This window comes from Ornithodoros turicata, chromosome 1, assembly GCF_037126465.1.
Source record: "Ornithodoros turicata isolate Travis chromosome 1, ASM3712646v1, whole genome shotgun sequence".
Taxonomy (NCBI): Eukaryota; Metazoa; Arthropoda; class Arachnida; order Ixodida; family Argasidae; genus Ornithodoros; species Ornithodoros turicata.
The window spans coordinates 212,621,498-212,639,043 of NC_088201.1; positions in this window are offsets into that span (position 1 = coordinate 212,621,498).

A 17,546-nucleotide genomic window follows, 5' to 3' on the forward strand; every position below is an offset into this window, starting at 1 on the left:
CGTGATGTGCTGCATAAAAAGGATAATCACTGCAAGCTCTAATAAAGCATATGTTTCTTCTGCCGATTTCGTCAGGTATTTTTCAAACGTGTAACGACTTGGTGTGCTAACACGCGCGTGTAACTTATGAAGGAATTCATTGGTGAAGTGACATTGATGCAGTCGTAGCTGTTTTGGACAGGCAATCTGGTAGCGAAAAATGTCCACGATAGGCAACATATAAAACGTTCCGCAAAACTGCTGTGTAGACCATTTGTCACGACGGTAATCACGTACATCACGGTAAACATCATGGAAACGTCTCTTGCTTTCCTCGGCCTCGGCCTACGAAGAACCGCTAATGTTATGTTTGATAAGCGCCGCGAAAAGTGGTTTAGCAAGGTAAAACTGTGCCGGGAACGCCGTCACATGAGGGATGTGTTTAATTGAATCACAGTGAAAGATAGCAAAGGAATGTTACTGGTCATGTAGAAAGCAGGTCTCGTTCACCAACATATCAATGGATTGTTTAAATAGTGTTCCTGTCAATGGACAACTGACGTTTTCGTCCCGTCTATACTGAGGAATGTTGGCCCAGAGCTTGGTTTCTGGATGCCACAAAACACTTCTCGCCAATGTGGTGCACTGTGACTCAATGGGGCATTTACAGCTCAGTGTCATTACCACATGAGGCAAGTTGACTCTCTCAGGTGCTGTCACTGCAGTGCTGTAGAAGATCCAGAGTATATTCTTTGTCATTGCCCACACTACTGAGCTTTCCAAACTGCCATTTTGAGATCTCAATAATCTGAACTCCTGTCCCTCTCTCTAAAATTTCTTGGCCTATAGCTAAATCGAGCCCACGAATGCCTGCTCTCGAAGCTCTTTTGGCAATTTTGGACTCCATGGGACATTATTTCCTTCCTCACACCACAAGCAGCTATGGGGTAGAGTACCGCCCCAGGCAATGAAACTCTCTGTCCATCTCAAAATAAAGTTGATGAACAGCATCTGCAACTTCTGTGAGGTGGTTTAAACCACTCTTATAACTACAAGATACAGACAAACTACAGAAACCGAAACTTCCTCAGGTAGGACCTAAGGAAGCGTGGACCTCCATGCGAAACCTGTACAAATTAAACTTAAACAAAAATCTTCAGTGTCGGTTTCTGTATTTTGTTTATGCGATCTACAGGACTTGACTCCCCTCTTCGTATATCAACCACATGGTATGTGTAACCTAGGAATGCTGGTGTGTGGGTGGAGTGACTAGTTTGCCACAGTACCACAAATAGGAACACAAATTGTTGATAAATCTGCTACAGAATCTGGGCCAAGACGATGAGCACTTGGAATCGTCACAGTTTTCAATACCATGCAGAGGAAGATAGAGTAGAGTACCCTCAAATTTTGTACTACTTTTTCTGAATTACTTGTAATTATGCAGCAGCTACATAGGCAGCAGTTAAAATGCTACTCAGAATTGCCAAAACTTCATGCTAGCACTCAATTCTTTTTACAAACTTTGGTTTGTGATGTGACGAATGTTTCGGTGACTTCCATAGGCCCGGTTTCACCAACTCTGGTTAACTGAACCAATATCAAGGGTTGCCAATCCTCGAACAGACACTTAACAGACACTTCTTTTTTTCCATCGGTGATGTGGTGAAGCAGATAGTTTAATTACCGTTCATGTACAGTTCAGATGCTGAAAAGGTTGGTGAAACTGGGTCATTATGTAGCCTTTGTGTTCTAGTGCTGTGCAATGGTTTTTCGAGGGATTCAAACTACAAAAAAGGTTAGTAATAAAAAAAATTCTTGGCATACCTACCTACCTACATATATGTCCTGGACAGCATGTAAGAAACTCAACAGAATATAAATGTCATCATGACATTGGTAGACAGACTGATACCGAAACAAATCGGAAGGGGAGGGCTGGGTTCCACTAATGGGCACTTGTTCACTGCCTCCTCTTGAAAGAAAAGTAGGACCGAAAGTCGCATGCTTCTGTCAAAGACCACCATAATCCCCTCAAGACCGTGCCTTTTTGATGCGAACTTGTCCCCCCTAGCTTTGAGCATAGCTCAACTGTACCAAATTGGTGGCACTGTTGAACAGTATGATGTCATTTGTTTTTATGATGGACAGTATGATGTCATTTGTACCGTTTCTAAGGCACTTTGTACAAGGGTTTTGTATGCCAGCAGTGTACTGTCTGCGAAAGGTAGTTTCCGTGTCCACTTCAAGAAGACAATTTTTTTAAGAGGCTTAGAGGATGTGTAACTAATGTGAGATTCCCACTAAATATCAGAAGAGAGGTGCACACTTAAATACCTGAAACCCTCAACTCAATTAATTGAAGGATCAAAATTACGTGGGAATATATTGAGGTTTGTCTCGTTCACAAAAGACATCATTGCACACTCTGCAAAGTGCATCGGTAGTTGCAATGGCCTACATCAATCATAGATACTGCAAACCACTCATTGAGCATAGTCAGTCCACGGTACGCAAAGTGAAAAGCGTCATTGCCCATTGTGAACATGGCCATGCAACAGTGCTTGCGGCTTCGCATTTCTCACTAGTTTCTTTCATCACTTTGTTATGAGATGACTAATGCTTTGCCAATTCAACACTTGGAACTTTGGAACAACTTTGCAAAGCATATGTACTCGTATGCACTTCCTTTAATCGCTTCAGGAGTATTTCTTCCGTAACATATCTCAGCAAAGCAGTATGTCATGTAGGTAACACAATTTTGGCACAGTATTTGCTTGATATGTCCAACAAGCAGAGATATCAAATCTTTGTGCCAAAATGGTGTGCCACGCGTCCGTGTAAAGACGAGTCGCTTAGATGGAATAGGTACAGCATCTTGATATTGAATGCAAGAAGTTAATGTTTGACAACATATATGTCATGGGTTAAATAGAGCAGTATATCATACACATCAGAAGAATGCCAACACTTCAGTGCTTTACCTTTACGTGTTATTCCAATGTTTACTCTCCCTTCTATTGGAATTATGTATTTCAGAATCATTTTTGTATTACTGAATTTTAATTTGGCAATCCTTTCACATGTCTTGTGACAGACAGGTTAGCAATGTAAGCAGTGTTTATGTGCCTCTCACAACATGCATCTTTATGCAAAAGTACTCCAAAAGCCGGGAGACGACATAACTAGACAAAAAAGTAGAAAACTCCAACTTAACATAACAAGGTTTACTCAGACGGACATCCGTCATGCGACGGACATCATCAGTGCCAAACTGAATGAGCGATTGCACAACCGGTCATTATTTAAAGGTCAGATATGCCGATTTTGAAGTGCCGCAGAACTGAGCGATATTCGCGCTGTGTATTCGGCCGCTTGGCTTCTTTCGTTTCGTCCTCTGTGCATCGTACATAAGCGAACAGCTGTTATGTTGTTGCTAAGCCGCAAACAAAGCATGTGAATATTTTTTTTTTGCACGGCGTCGTTTGGAAAGTGCACTTCCTTGTTCTGACCTTGCCTTTTATGGGCTGGAGCGTGATATGCCACGGCGAAGTTGTCGAAGATGCGACGGTGCTACGCTGTTAGAACAATTCATCGGAGCATTCAAGCGTTACCTATTATAAGCTGCCAAAAGACCAACCAGTGCGAAGCTCTTGGCTGACAGTGGTGCCTGCTAATTTCCACTGCAAGGATTTCGCCCACGTATGTTATCATAGGTTACGCGCGACTCCAGAGGCAATTTGGAATCTCGGCACGAAATCGTCTGATGAAAATCTGAGGTGCCCGACGCACAACATTTTGAATGTGCCACGGAGGATCAAGGCAAAAAACGAGAGCAGAAAAGGTAAGTCGAGGTTCAGATATAAAAAATAGCAAGCTTAATGAATGGATTGTGCAGCTGTCCTACTGCGCTTACTCTGATATAACCACGATTAATAGTAGTGATAATCTAACTTCTGAATTATCACAGGTGCACGCTGAAGGCGGAAATGAAGCATGATCTGGCTTGCATCTGGAGCATGAAGAAATTGCTGACACATTAGTTGCAATCTACCTCCACCAACAGGTATGACAATGTGATGTTATAATTTGAGTATTCACCTATGTTCAACTTTTCATATGCACTCGCATGCAGACATCTTGACACCACTTTTAAATCTGCCCTCAAAGTTACAACCTGTGCTTTCAGGGTGGAAAACAAAGGTCGCCATGCCGATTAGCTGCTATCTCCCAGTTCAAGCACTTTTGCTGTCTGGACACTGGTTCCTGTGGATGGGGTGTTACAAGCTTCACTGTCTGATATAGAAGGTACGTTACATTAGCGCAGTTAATTTGTCTTTTGCACAGTTTTGTTACTGTTAGCTGGATTACTGTTGGACATACAATCCTTTGACACACAGAAGCTGATGTCGCCTCTGATAACATTTTAGAATTTTCAGTGTCATCAACGTCCATTGAGAAAGGTGCCTTTACTATCTGTGAATCTTTAATTGAAGAATAGCCCAGAATTCATGTTAACATTGTCTACTCTTATTAATTCACTGTCTGTGTTCTGAGCGCTAAGAAAAATGGAAACTATTTATTTGTCACAACTTCACACTGGATGTGGTACTGGCTTGACATGCAAGCTAAAATACCTGGATTCTACAATAACTGTGTTGAACTTGGTGCATTACCGTGGGCAATGCCACATTCACTACATTTTTAGTGGGTCCGGTGCACAAATACTGTGTGCATACTGCATACATACATACTGTTCGATTAGGCAAAAATACCTGAGCAGTGCTGTGTAGTCCTTTTACCCAAAGTCCATACTCTTACTGCAAAGTCACAGTACGTAGAACAGCAATGTGCAGGTATGCTGTGATAGAGATTCACAACAGAAAGAAGACTGTCGAGAGCATCTAAATTTTAATGAGACGAGACTTTCGTGCATAAGGCTGCTCTTGTTAATGTCTAACATGAAGTTACAAAATCCCAGAATATATAAAACATGTTGTAATGTAGAGAGCGAAGGTTGATACAGACATAACAATAATTATACAATCATATATAATAAAATAAAAAGGGGGTACAACTCCCCCCTCAACTGAACTCGACAACTCAATAACTCTACTTATTCTTTACCTTACAACATGTCCTATATATTCTGGAATTTTGTAACTTGATGTTAGACCTCAAGAAGTACAGCCTTCTGTGCAAAAGTCTTCTTTCTGTTGTGCACAATCATTATACAGTAAATACGACTATCCATTTCTTGTCATTAAATGCTTTTTCTTTTTTTTTCTGCAGTGATGAGCATCCATAAGGACACATGCCAGAAAGGGAGTCTCTTTGTGATGACAAACCCTCATCACCTCATGAGGATACAGTGGTTGACAAATGGTTCTCAAGCACATCGAAACTTCAACAAATAATTCGTGAAAAAGCCAGTCTGTGCTAGCACCAGGAATTGAACGTGGACCGTCCTGCTACCAGTCAGAGATGTTACATTTCAGGCACTCATTGACTTTTGGTGAATTACTTGTTGACATTGTCCCAAGGTGGAGCTCGCCACAGCTCATTTGCCTATCTGTTAATGTTGTGACGTGTGTTGCGTTTCTCTCTTTGTGTGTTCCAGACTCAGAACGGTTAATTTGGATCAGGTCAGGTACGTTTCATTTAGACATGGCAAACATAAAGTGATGTTTCTCAACACAACTTAGCAGTGGCCTTCATGCATTACTGCTACGGCCATTAAGCGTGAATGGAAAGCTGCTCGTTATGCATGATGTAAAACCCCAAGACTAGGGAACACGAAGGGACAGACACAAACACGTCCCTTTGTGTTCCCTAGTCTCGGGGGTTTTACATATGCGTCATCTTCACCAGCTCGCTTGCTTCCTAGCCATTTTTTCTGCACATTATGTTCACTCTACTTTTATCGTGTGCTATATAATCTTGTTCAAGTTCTGTCAAACGACGTGTAAGGCTATAAAAAAATTCAGTACACTGTTTATGTGGGTTGAATGGTAGCGCATGAATGCAGGAAGGAAACTGTCATGTTATGGCGAGTGTTTACGTATTGTACATTTAACTACAAATTTTATTGGTTAGCTTTCGCCGGCGTATCATGTCAAGCCATTTTATATTAATTTGGAACATGTTCTTCCTAGTAACCAGAGCAGCTGATACACAGTGAGAACATAGCACGTGTGTGTTTGTCTTTTCCACCGCAGCCCTTGGGTTCCCTCCCTGATGGCTACACATGTGAGGGATAGGTTTCAGAACTGGTAGTTCCCGCCAAGTGTGAATTGCTTTTCAGGGGATCATCACGCTGGCAGATGAAACATATGGTTTAAATTATTTGCAGGACAGGAATTGCGTAGCTTCACACAAATACTACTACTACAACGTAAGAGTGGTTTCAAATCTAGCTTTTTTGTGTTCCTGACGTTATCGCACAAGATGTAGTATCCGCTATGATCCTTTATATGGGGGGTATGTACAGTGCAATCAACAGATGCTATTTACAAATCTGTGTTCTCTACTGTGTTGAAATGGGGTAGTTTGTATCTGAGAGCCATAGTGAAACACAGGCAGCCAAGGACAGACTTTTGATGCCCTCGAGAAACATGGCAACACATTGCAGGGACTCTGGATGCTGCCTAAATTTCCAGAACACACAGCTCAAGGCAGCGGTTAAATAACAAGTGGTTAGAGAAATCCAAGACAGTTGCATGTGTAAGCAGTCCGCTGTTGGATTTGCTTCTGTCCGAGATACGTTATCTCAAAGACGGACACACTCAGAATGATACTAGGGCTGCCTGTGAAAGAGAATGAGGAGAGGGGAAGATATATAACCCCTTTTTTCTTGTGTTATTCTATTGGTTAAATTGTCATTTGCTTAGCAGCATATATGTGTATATTCCAGAGTCTGCTAATAAATATATCAGTTTAGAGCTAGCAGTCGCATTGTAGATGTCTCATCCTGTCCTTGGCTGCTTGTGTTTCAGTATGGCCATGCTTTCTATTGCAAAAACAGAAAACAAAAAAAGACAATAGAAACACACGAAAAGAGCGACCTAAAAAGCTGCCTGTTCTAGTGCTCACATGGAGGCAATGCAATGAGGTATGTTCCATTCATGAACTGTGCACAGTAGTACATATCACAACGGCAACCGATTATTTAGATTTTTCTTGAAGTACTTTGTTTTTGGAGCTTTGTTTGCACAGTCGATTATTGGAGCTTTATGTGATTACCCTCTTGAGATACTTTAAGATTGCTGATGCTGTGCCGTTTGTTAATTTTGAAACTGTACTGTGCTGAGGTACAAAAACAGAATTGTCATATCTGCATTTGAGCACATAGGAATAATTTGTAAGTACTTCCCTTGTTGACATTAATATTTGCACCAGGTCACAACATTGTTGATTGATGGAAAATGTAAATAAATATATTTATTTGCTTGCCAAACAATGCACAAATGTCTTCTTTTCTAGTGGGATATTCCCTGTTAACCAGACATAAATGCGGAAAAGTTAAAGGGACACAATTATGGTAGAGTCTAGCGTTGCTTTTTGCCACTTCACATGTATTCACTGTTATTCGTGTGCACATCTAGGAATAGGAAGGTAGAGAATGCGCATAAAATATTTCGTATGCAGCCACACATATGGTTCAGAAGATTAATTAGATGATGTCCAAGCATATATAATTGTGCTTCATGTGCAATGGGTATGCTAACGAATTGCTTCCATGAAGCCTTTTTATTTATTTTTTATAAATTCTTCTTATAAATGTTATTTTTTATTTAATATAAATTTCATATTACATATTGTATACTTGTATTTTTATAAATTTGATGAATTAAAAACTCAAGTTACACGGCCCCTGTAAGAGTGCCCTTTGCAAATGGTTTGGTAACATGTCTCTAACTGTAAAGGTAAGAGGTAATCGAGAATGCTGCAGACAAGGTTGCAACTTACATATTGCTTATCATGTCCTACACACAAAGTGATTTGTACAATAATTCCTGAGCACGGAATTAATTCCGAGGCTGGCCAGTGATGTCACCCAGGACGACAGGTCACATGATTGTTTCTAACACTTTTACACCAGTTGGACTGAGTTGTGAATTGAAAGAGCACTCTACAGAAGGATAAGGTGCACCTGATTTCTAGGATCTATGCTATGCCCTAACTCTTCAGACCCCACATTTCTAAAAACACAATTTCTAAGTGTCAATATGTGCTCTGGTACTTCTTTTGCGTCTGCATAGTGTGCAACCACATGGCTACTGGAGCTTTCGTGTGCATGTTTTTGTGCGACGGTGCTCATTACAAACAATATCCAGATGTTAGACATAAAATGCAGTAGTTTGTAGCGTGCCACACAACGCAGCGTGACATGGGAGTGTGTGATTCAAAGAAAGCTTCTGGAAAATGCACAGAATCCCATAAAAAGTTTAAAATGTGATTTGTATTTCGTTTTACGTCTCTCGTCGTTACATACCATCGTCGACGCTGTTGCACATCGATAAATCGTACGTAAAACTTGTCCCATAGCAGTATGCGGTTTCTCAAATACATAGCACAATTTTTTCGTGCAGGAATAAAACGCTGTCGGCATTTTCTTGCTAACACGGCTGTCGAAACGTCAGTCTCTACAATGGGCAAGTGCTGTAAAGGGGCTAACGCAGACGCGACTTGATACAAATTGTACGTGCTCACAAAACAGAAATGACGAATTCCAGTCACAACATCGCACAGAGGTTGGTTCGCGAATGAGTTCGCAGCTGCTGCACTGTTTACTTATCGCGGAACGGTGGAACCCGGCTGTCCGCCATCTTCAAGCACAGATACGTGAAGCCGCGAGAAGCCGTAGCTGAAATCCACTGACAAGTACGAAGGCGCGTACACGTCACAATGCCCGTTCGGGTGCATCTACGTCATAAAAATGGCTGCGCCCATGTGTGTTTCGGAATGAATTATCTATTTTTTTGACATGGTACTGTACCGAACTGAGAGAATGAAGGTGCATTTTGGGGAGAGCTGGATGTGGGCTTTCAGAATATCACAACCGTTTCGACTATTTGGGATATCGGCATAGCTGACCTTTAAGGAGATGGGAGTATTGTTCGGGGAAGGGCCACGGTTTTTCTTAAAAACCGAGGGGTCACTGCGTATGTTCCGAGACTCTAGAAGCTTCCTGTGTCCCCATCTTTGTTCTCTCTTGTTATGTTAAGTTGGAGTTCTCTACATTTTCGTCTGCATTTTTATGTCTGAGGGTGTTTTTGTGACAAGACGGCAAGGGTGCCGGCAACATGGCACATGTTCACAAAAATGCAGAACCAGAGACACACACACAAAAAAAAGTATAGCATAACACAGTCCCAATCATTTTGTCGTGTCCTTTTTGATGTGTCGTCTGTTCTACAGTTTTTTGTTTTTTTTTCGTGTGTTGTTTCTGGATTTTAAGCCCAAGAGCAGTAGCTGTAGAGGATGCTGAGAACATGTGAAGCATACATTTTCTCATTCTCACATTATGCTGTAAGCAGTGTGAAATACAACCCAAAAGGAATTTAATGAGAGACAACTTGTCATCAAGATCAGTGTGGGAACATTGCAAAGGAAAAATAATTCTAAACCATAATGGATTCCTATCCTATTTAATGGTACAGTATCAGATGAAAGTAATCCAAATAATATTAAAGAAGTAACCGTGCAAATTATCAGTCAAACAGTGAAGCTGGCTGCAGTACAGTACAATGTGTCACATGTAACAATATCAGTGTTTCCAAAACTGACACATAAACCTTAGGGAGGCCGCAATAGTCAAAGCGGGGGTTACACCAGTTGGCGAAAAGAAAATGCAGATGAAATGAACGCAATATGCGACAAAACCAAGGAAACTATCACGCTACAACTGCAATATATTGAAGTTGTTTTAAAAAAATAGAAGTTAGTTCAGCGCACAGATATCAGCTGTCGAACACACAGCCATCCCGAAAACTATGCCCATCTTCGTTGATGCACCCACGAATCCACAGGAAGACCGCCTAGACTTTCTCACTCGGATGAAGTATCTGTACCTTGAACTGTGAACAGTTTGGTGTACACTCCAGAAAACGAGAACAGCTGATTGCCGATTTCATGGGCGCGGCCATGCGAGCCGACAAGGACAGTTCAACAGAGGAGCAATTTGAACGCGAATGTGGCGCTAGTGGTAGGCGCAACAATTTGCACTTCAAACGACGTAAAGTGACCAAAAATTAAGCAGCGAGGATGCGTGCTTGCTCATTTGTGATTATTTGGGCCTGTAATCCACATCACGGTTCAGAAAAGCTGCTACAAATGCCGATGACTGGCACAAGAAAAACGAGTTTGCAATGTTTTTTGACCCGTTGCGGTTCAAGCGAATATATCTTTTTTTGTGCTTCCTTCCTCTTTTTTTCGTTCTTGTTTTTTCTTTTTCTTTTATTGTTTTTTACTGTTTTCAGTTCGTTCCGGAGCCCTAGCTTGGAAAGCTGCTCCTGTTTAGTTTCGGTATAAATCGGAATGTGGGGGCAGGGGGAACAGTCCACCGCTCCTCGAGTTTTCACGGTGCTGGCTCTGCCCCCCCCCACCCCCGAATTTTCCCTCCGAGGACCTATTTGAAAATGTCGTACTTCTCAATCTCTAACTCCATGTCCAGCAGTGCTCTCCTTCAGGTTAGGTTAGGTTAGGTTAGGGCTCGCTCCCCCTTGCCGACTTCCGAGTTAGTGCGAGCGAAGTATCTCGATAATGGAAAATCTGAAACGGTGCACTAAAAACAAATGTCACCTCTGTGGATAATAATTTGAAGCATATAGATGTAGGATTCATCTCATATCTAAACCGATTGCCAGCAATTCTGCTCTTTCTGTTTCTCGAAGGAAGAAAAAGAGCTTCACACACACACACACACACAAAATACATCTTAGTGAATTATGCAAATTAGAATGCCAAAATACCTTGCAGATAAGGTTTTCCTCCACTCGCGTACGCGTACGTGCGAAACTAATGTACACATAGTCGTAGTTGTTTTATTTTAAATAATCTCCATTAAAATGGCTACGACCACGAAGTATGCGTTTGTGGCACCCCGTTTATTTTTGTGTGTGTGTGTGTGTGTGTGTGTGTTTCAGCTTGGTGGGGGACAAACTTTTATAAAAAAGTCAGGAGAGCACGTCATTTTCACAGTTGAGTTCTACGGGCGCGTATCTTTTCCAAGAGAGACTATAATGACTAATAAGGATGACTAATCAATTAAATTCATTAACTCTAATAAGGACGTCTTGAACAAAAGCCAGATACCGATATGAGACACTGTCCTAGTTAAAATCCACGTTTAAAAATTTTGAAACGCGTACGTGTATTAAAATATCAATCCCTGAATTTTGACATGCAAATGGCCAAAACCGAAACCGTGGCAACCACGTTTGGGGTGGTGGTCTTCACGGTACGGGATCTGAATGGGATACTTCTGTAAGTCAACTGCGCTCGCAACTATATTGTCTTGGCTCAGAAACCGTATGATTCTGGAACGTAGAGAGGGAAAAAAGGAATCACACAACACGAATATACTTCAAGTACTCTTCTCCTTAGGGAAGCGAGGAAGCGAAAGATTTATTCACTCTACGTTGCACTAGTGTAGCGCGCTGAGCGGTTGAGCTGGAATTGGAATTAGAATTGGAAATGAATCAAAAAGAATGATAAACATTACTAGAAAGAAAAAGAATGAAAAAAAGCGTTATCTGAGCTGATCGAACTCGGTTCACTCTGGAAATTGTTGCACCGACGACTGGCGCCACGTTCGAACTTACCTAAAATTGCTCCTCTGTTGAACGGTCCTTGTCGGCTCGCATGGCCGCTCGCATGGCCGCGCCCATGAAAGCAGCAATCAGCTGTTCTCGTTTTGTGGAGTGTGCACTAAACTGTTTGTAGTTCAAGCTACAGGTACTTAATACGAGTGGGAGAGCTTCGGCAGTCTTCCTGTGGATTCGTGGGTGCATCAACAAAGATGGGCATAGCCTTCTGGATGTCTGTGTGTGTGACAGCCGGTGTCTTTCTCCCTCTGTTACGTCGCGAGACATCTGAGATCACTGTCTGTGCGCGCTCAGGAAGCTTGAAATCTGCCCTGATACATATACAGTAATATACACCTTCAATATACGCTGATATATATACGGTCAATAAATTGGGACTTGCTCCACGGCAATCTTTCCCGGAGTCCACAAGAGACACTGTTTGTGGATTTATGCCTTACGTTTAATCTATCGCATGTCGTTCCACATCCTACCCGAATAACTCATGCCACACAGTCAACCTTTGACTTGGGTTTAACCTCCCATCCTGAGCACATCATTTCTTTGCATGTCACTGATGGTCTCAGTGACCACAAGGCCATTTTCTAAGATATCTCTTCAAGTAGTCCAAATGTTCATAAATTCAACGATAAAACCCTATACGACTATGCTCGAGCTAACTTCCAAGCCATCAACGAGGGTCTTGAAGCTCTGTGCGAAAATTCATTTCATGGCACCTTGCCTCGCTCCATTGAGGATAACTGGTCCCTCTTTCGTGACAACATAAACTACCTTACCGAGTACAATGTTCCAAAGATAGGAGTGAAATATTATGATCACAATCCTTGGGTCACGAAAAGTCTTAAAATCTTGCTAACCAAGAAAAAGCGCTTATTCAGGAAAGCAAAACGTCTTGGCGACAACGTATCATGGCTAAATTTCACTAATGTGAACGGGAATACAGGCGCTCGATCAAGGAAGTGAAACATCAGTTCTTTCCCATCGACCTCCCGTCTCTCTTGACGAATAAACCAAAACAATTTTGGAAAATCTTATCTCCACCAAAATCCCACCGTATCAGTCTAACTGACACCCGCCGACAGCGACTGCGCCAACGCTTTCGCTTCCTTGTTTTCATCTGTTTTCAACACCGATAAAGGGTACACCCAAAGTCCATTATCAGTAATCGCCTTGTCACCTATGGTCCCCATTCATATCAGCACTCATGGCATTTGTAAGATCATTGAGTCACTTAAGCTGTCGTCGAGTGCTGGTCCGGACTCTATTAACCCGAAGGTTCTATACAACACGAGATCTATTTCCAGCAAGATTCTATGTTGCATATTTACTCAGTCACTCCAAGATTCTGCCATACCGCAGGACTGGAAGATGACGAAGATTGTCCCTATTCACAAATCAGGCACCTGCCACATCGTTAATAACTACCGCCCCATTTCACTCACTTCTATAGTATGTAAAATTCTCGAACGCATACTCCAACGTAGTTAAGTACCTTGAAGGAAAATGCTTCTTCTATCACTTGCAGCACGGGTTTCGAAACCTCTTTTCATGTGAAACTCAAGTAGTCAGTTTTGTTCACGACATCTTTCGCCACGCGGACAATAACCATCAGGCTGACGCCGCTTTCTTAGACTTTCGCAAGGCCTTCGATATGGTGCCGCACTCTAAGCTTCTATACAAACTCTATCTGCTTAACCTCGACCCATATGTCGTCCATTGGATAGCTCAATTTCTGACTAATCGTACGTTATTTGTTACTTGCAACAACCACCTATCCCCAGATGTACCTGTGCTTTCTGGTGTCCCTCAGGGTTCAGTCCTCGGCCCTCTCCTTTTCCATATCTATGTAAATGACCTTCCTTCAGGCATATCTTCCACAATTCGTTTCTTTGCTGACGACTGTGTAGTGTACAGGCAAATCCTCTCTCCTTCTGACCAACTAACCTTACAAAGCGACCTTTAACTAATCCGGCGTTGGTGCAATGAGTGGCAAATGCCTCTGAACATTGCACAGTGTCGCATTTTGTCGTTTTCTCGAAGACGGGTCTCCTGTCTTCCTCCCTTCCCCTACACTCTAAGTGATATCACATTAACCCGAGCAGATTCTTACAGATATCTTGAGTCCAGCTTTCCTCCAACCTAACTTGGAACGAGCACATCAACCATATAATAACTAACGCTTCTCGCTCCCTAGGCTTTGTTAGACGCACCCTCAGGTTGGCGGGCTCCATCTTAAGCTCCTAACCTTCACGGCTCTTGTACGAAGCAAGCTGGAATATGCATCACCTATTTGGGACCCTCCCCAAAAGTATCTCTGCGACGCCCTAGAAGCCATCCAGAATCGGGCTGCCCGTTTCATTTCCAAGGACTACTAATTCGATGCCTCTGTAACCGCGTTAAAATCAAATCTTAATCTCGACTCACTCGAACATCGTCGCCGTCTTGCCAAGTTAGCCCCTTTTCCATAGGTTCTTTTTCATCTTGCCACCGCACCAATCGCCCATCACCCGCCCGAGTGTCATTTTTCCTCGCATCCACCACACTAATAAGGTCACACGCTTTCATTGTAATACCAATGCATTATCCAGATCATTCTTTTGTTCAACTGCCATCGAATGGAACAACCTCCCATCATCTCTCGCAACTATTATCAACCATACAGTATTTTGTAACACCCTCTCCCGTTCACTCCACCCACTCCCCTTGTTCACTCCCCTTGCTTGTTTGTTTCTATCAAGTTGCTGTAAATGTATCTTACGCTCCAGTTTCCCCCCCCCCCCTCCCCCATGTAATGTCCTCCGGACCCTTGGGGTTCTCGAAATAAAGAAAGAAATATGAATGTTATACTAGTGCGTGCAAGTCAGGGTGTCGAACCGAACCCGAACCCGAACCGAAAACCGTACCCGAACCGTTATTTTTGCCGGAACCGAACCCGAACCCGAACCGAAATTTTCATGACACTGTTGAACCCGAACCGGAGCAGAACCGTAAAAAATAATAGCGGTAACCGGTTCGCAACAAAACGGTTCGGACATAAAAGAAGTCAGCATAAGAGTTCCTCTCTATCCCCGAACGAAGACACATTGGTATCATCATCACGCGCCTATATCATAAATTTCAGAAATGTTCGCCTAGCAGTCAGACGACGACGTATAGTGAGTATACTTTCAGCGTCTTTTTAACATGTTGAAGCGCAGTTGTCCTTGTGAGTGCCGCGGCTAGCGCCCCACGCACGCGGTGCGGCGTCTACTCTTCAGAGACCAGGTGCCACGCGGACGAATGAAACACGAATGGAGTAGGCCAGTTATATAGCTCTACAGGACGAATATGTGATCAAATAAGCGCCCAAGATTTCCCTTTACACGTGAGCAGCACAAATTAAACAAGTCAGAAACATGAGAAGTGGAGAAGGAGCGTACGCAGAACGGTGCCTGTTTGATTGGTCGTGCTTTGAAAAGTAAATGTGGTTCTGCTTATTGGTAGCGCAGTTGTGTCGTCGTGACACATTGCCGTTGTGTTGTGGATTAACAAGTACACTGCTGTGAGCTCGGAATGAGTAAGGCTTGCAGGCTTATTTTCGACTTGCTTCAGTACGGTTTCAGATCGATTCACCCTGCGAATGCAGTGTGCCGGCAAGTACTGTCGTCTATGTTACGCTGTCCATCTTATTAGGCTTCCTTTAAAGGGACGGTCTCGTACAGCCGGGGCGATTCCGAAACTTACCCAAAACTATATTCACGAGTGCTCTACAAGTACAACCGTGAAAGTTTCATTCGGAATAACGCAGCCGTTTTCGAGGAATTTGCCGAAACACATCGTAATAGCAGACGACGGAACCTGCGCTTCCCTCTCATGTAACGTCACGTATGACGTCGACCCGCGGGTGGCTCTGGTAGTGCGCCCATTGGCTGAGCAGAAAAGAAAGCAGCTGTGTGCATTCGGCGCGGTTGCCATGGTAATTGTAAGTAGCTGGGGTCGTAGGTAGTTGGCGCACGACGTAGTCATGTCTGACAGCGAATTTAGCAATAGCGACGAATCCCTGTCGCTCAGCGGTGACGAGAATGATTTCATTGACGTCGATCGGCTGAATTACGAGGATATCGACGATCCTTACGAGGCTGACTCTTTGCCACAACAACGTGGTCAACAAGTGGAAGTTGTAGACGATATTCAACCGATTGACTTTAGGTACGTAAGACTGTTATACAGTAAATACGGGCGATTTTGCGCACATTGAGTCGTTTCGTGACCACTTCTAACTCGCACAATCATTACAGGTGCATGTGTAGCCATTGCTCGCCGCAGGAGGTTGACGAATATGTGTGTTGCATGGCTGTTGATCGCGTGGTGCCTGTTGTTAACGGCGCCGGCGTTCGCTGCATCACGCAACATGTGTTGTTCCCCGACTTCTGTACACGCCGGGAACTTTTGATAGTTAACGGCGCTCCGTATCGGCGACACAGCCGTGAGCTACGGCCACTGGATCCGAACGACAACAGGTATGTCGCATCCATTTTCCATTATTGGGAACGGGAAGGCATACGGGATATGTGGATGAAACAAAGGCACAAGAGTTGCAGGGATTGTTTAACAGACCGCCACGCGACATTTGTTCTCACACACATATAAAAAAACGTAGGATTGACTTGCATTTCAACTACTTTTGACAGGTGCATCAGATATGCAGCATATGCATGTTTCACCAATTGGATATGGGGGTACCTTGGCCCAAGGAACAGACGTCAGATTCCAGGCTGTGTTGTGCGCACTATTCGGAACCTGTTCCCATCTGCCACGTACACAGGCTATTGTATGTATTGTTTTTGTTACACAACTTTTTATTTGCATTCAAGAATGTTATGTTCCCCGGTCCTTAGATAACATTTCAGCATTTCGGCTCTTCATCCTATGCATCACATGCGCCTGTCACCATTTAATTGGTACCGAATGGTTACAGGGATAAAAAAATTGTTGCCAACACCACTGCAGGAAGAACATGGTCTTGGATGTAGATGGGTAGAAATCCAGCGAACCGGTAGAATGTAGGAAGGGAGTTGCCTCAGGACAGAAGCCGCCGATATTTCGAACAGAGACTGTTCTTCTTCTGGGCACCGTCCTCATCATTGGCATGGTATTTAAAGGGTTAGGTGTGACGTGTTTAAAGGTTCATGCGAATTGTGGGTCAACAGCCCGGAGGGAAGAAAGGTTCCGTACGGGTTTTTACGGCCGGAGTGAATGGCTGCTTTGCTTTTGGTCTTGGATGGACTTCTGAAAGATGCTGTTCTCGGTATCCACCCCAGGAAGCATTGGAAGGTTGTCAACCTGGTGGGCAGAGGCATTCCATTCATCGTCATTGTGCCAGGAGGAGATGACAGACACAAAGATCCACATAAGCTGATCTACGTCGAGACCTTCACTTACCCCTCGTCTAAGGAAAAAAAGGCCCTTTTCAGGGCCATCCCACATGCCTGTAGCAAAGACCGTGCCTCTGCATAGAACAAGCCCTTATCTTCATTACTTTGCATCAACATTTCTAGGAAAACATTGTGGAAATTCCCACAAATAGGGAAAGCTTCAATAGAATACCAGTATGACCAATAGACAGCTTTACGCAAACACGCAATGTCATAAGATTGGAGCTACTGATTCTATTGATGAACATGGCAAATTTCCAAATCTTTCTCTCACACACTTTTTTTGCATTTATCTACTACACATGCATTGTTTCTTGCAGGTATC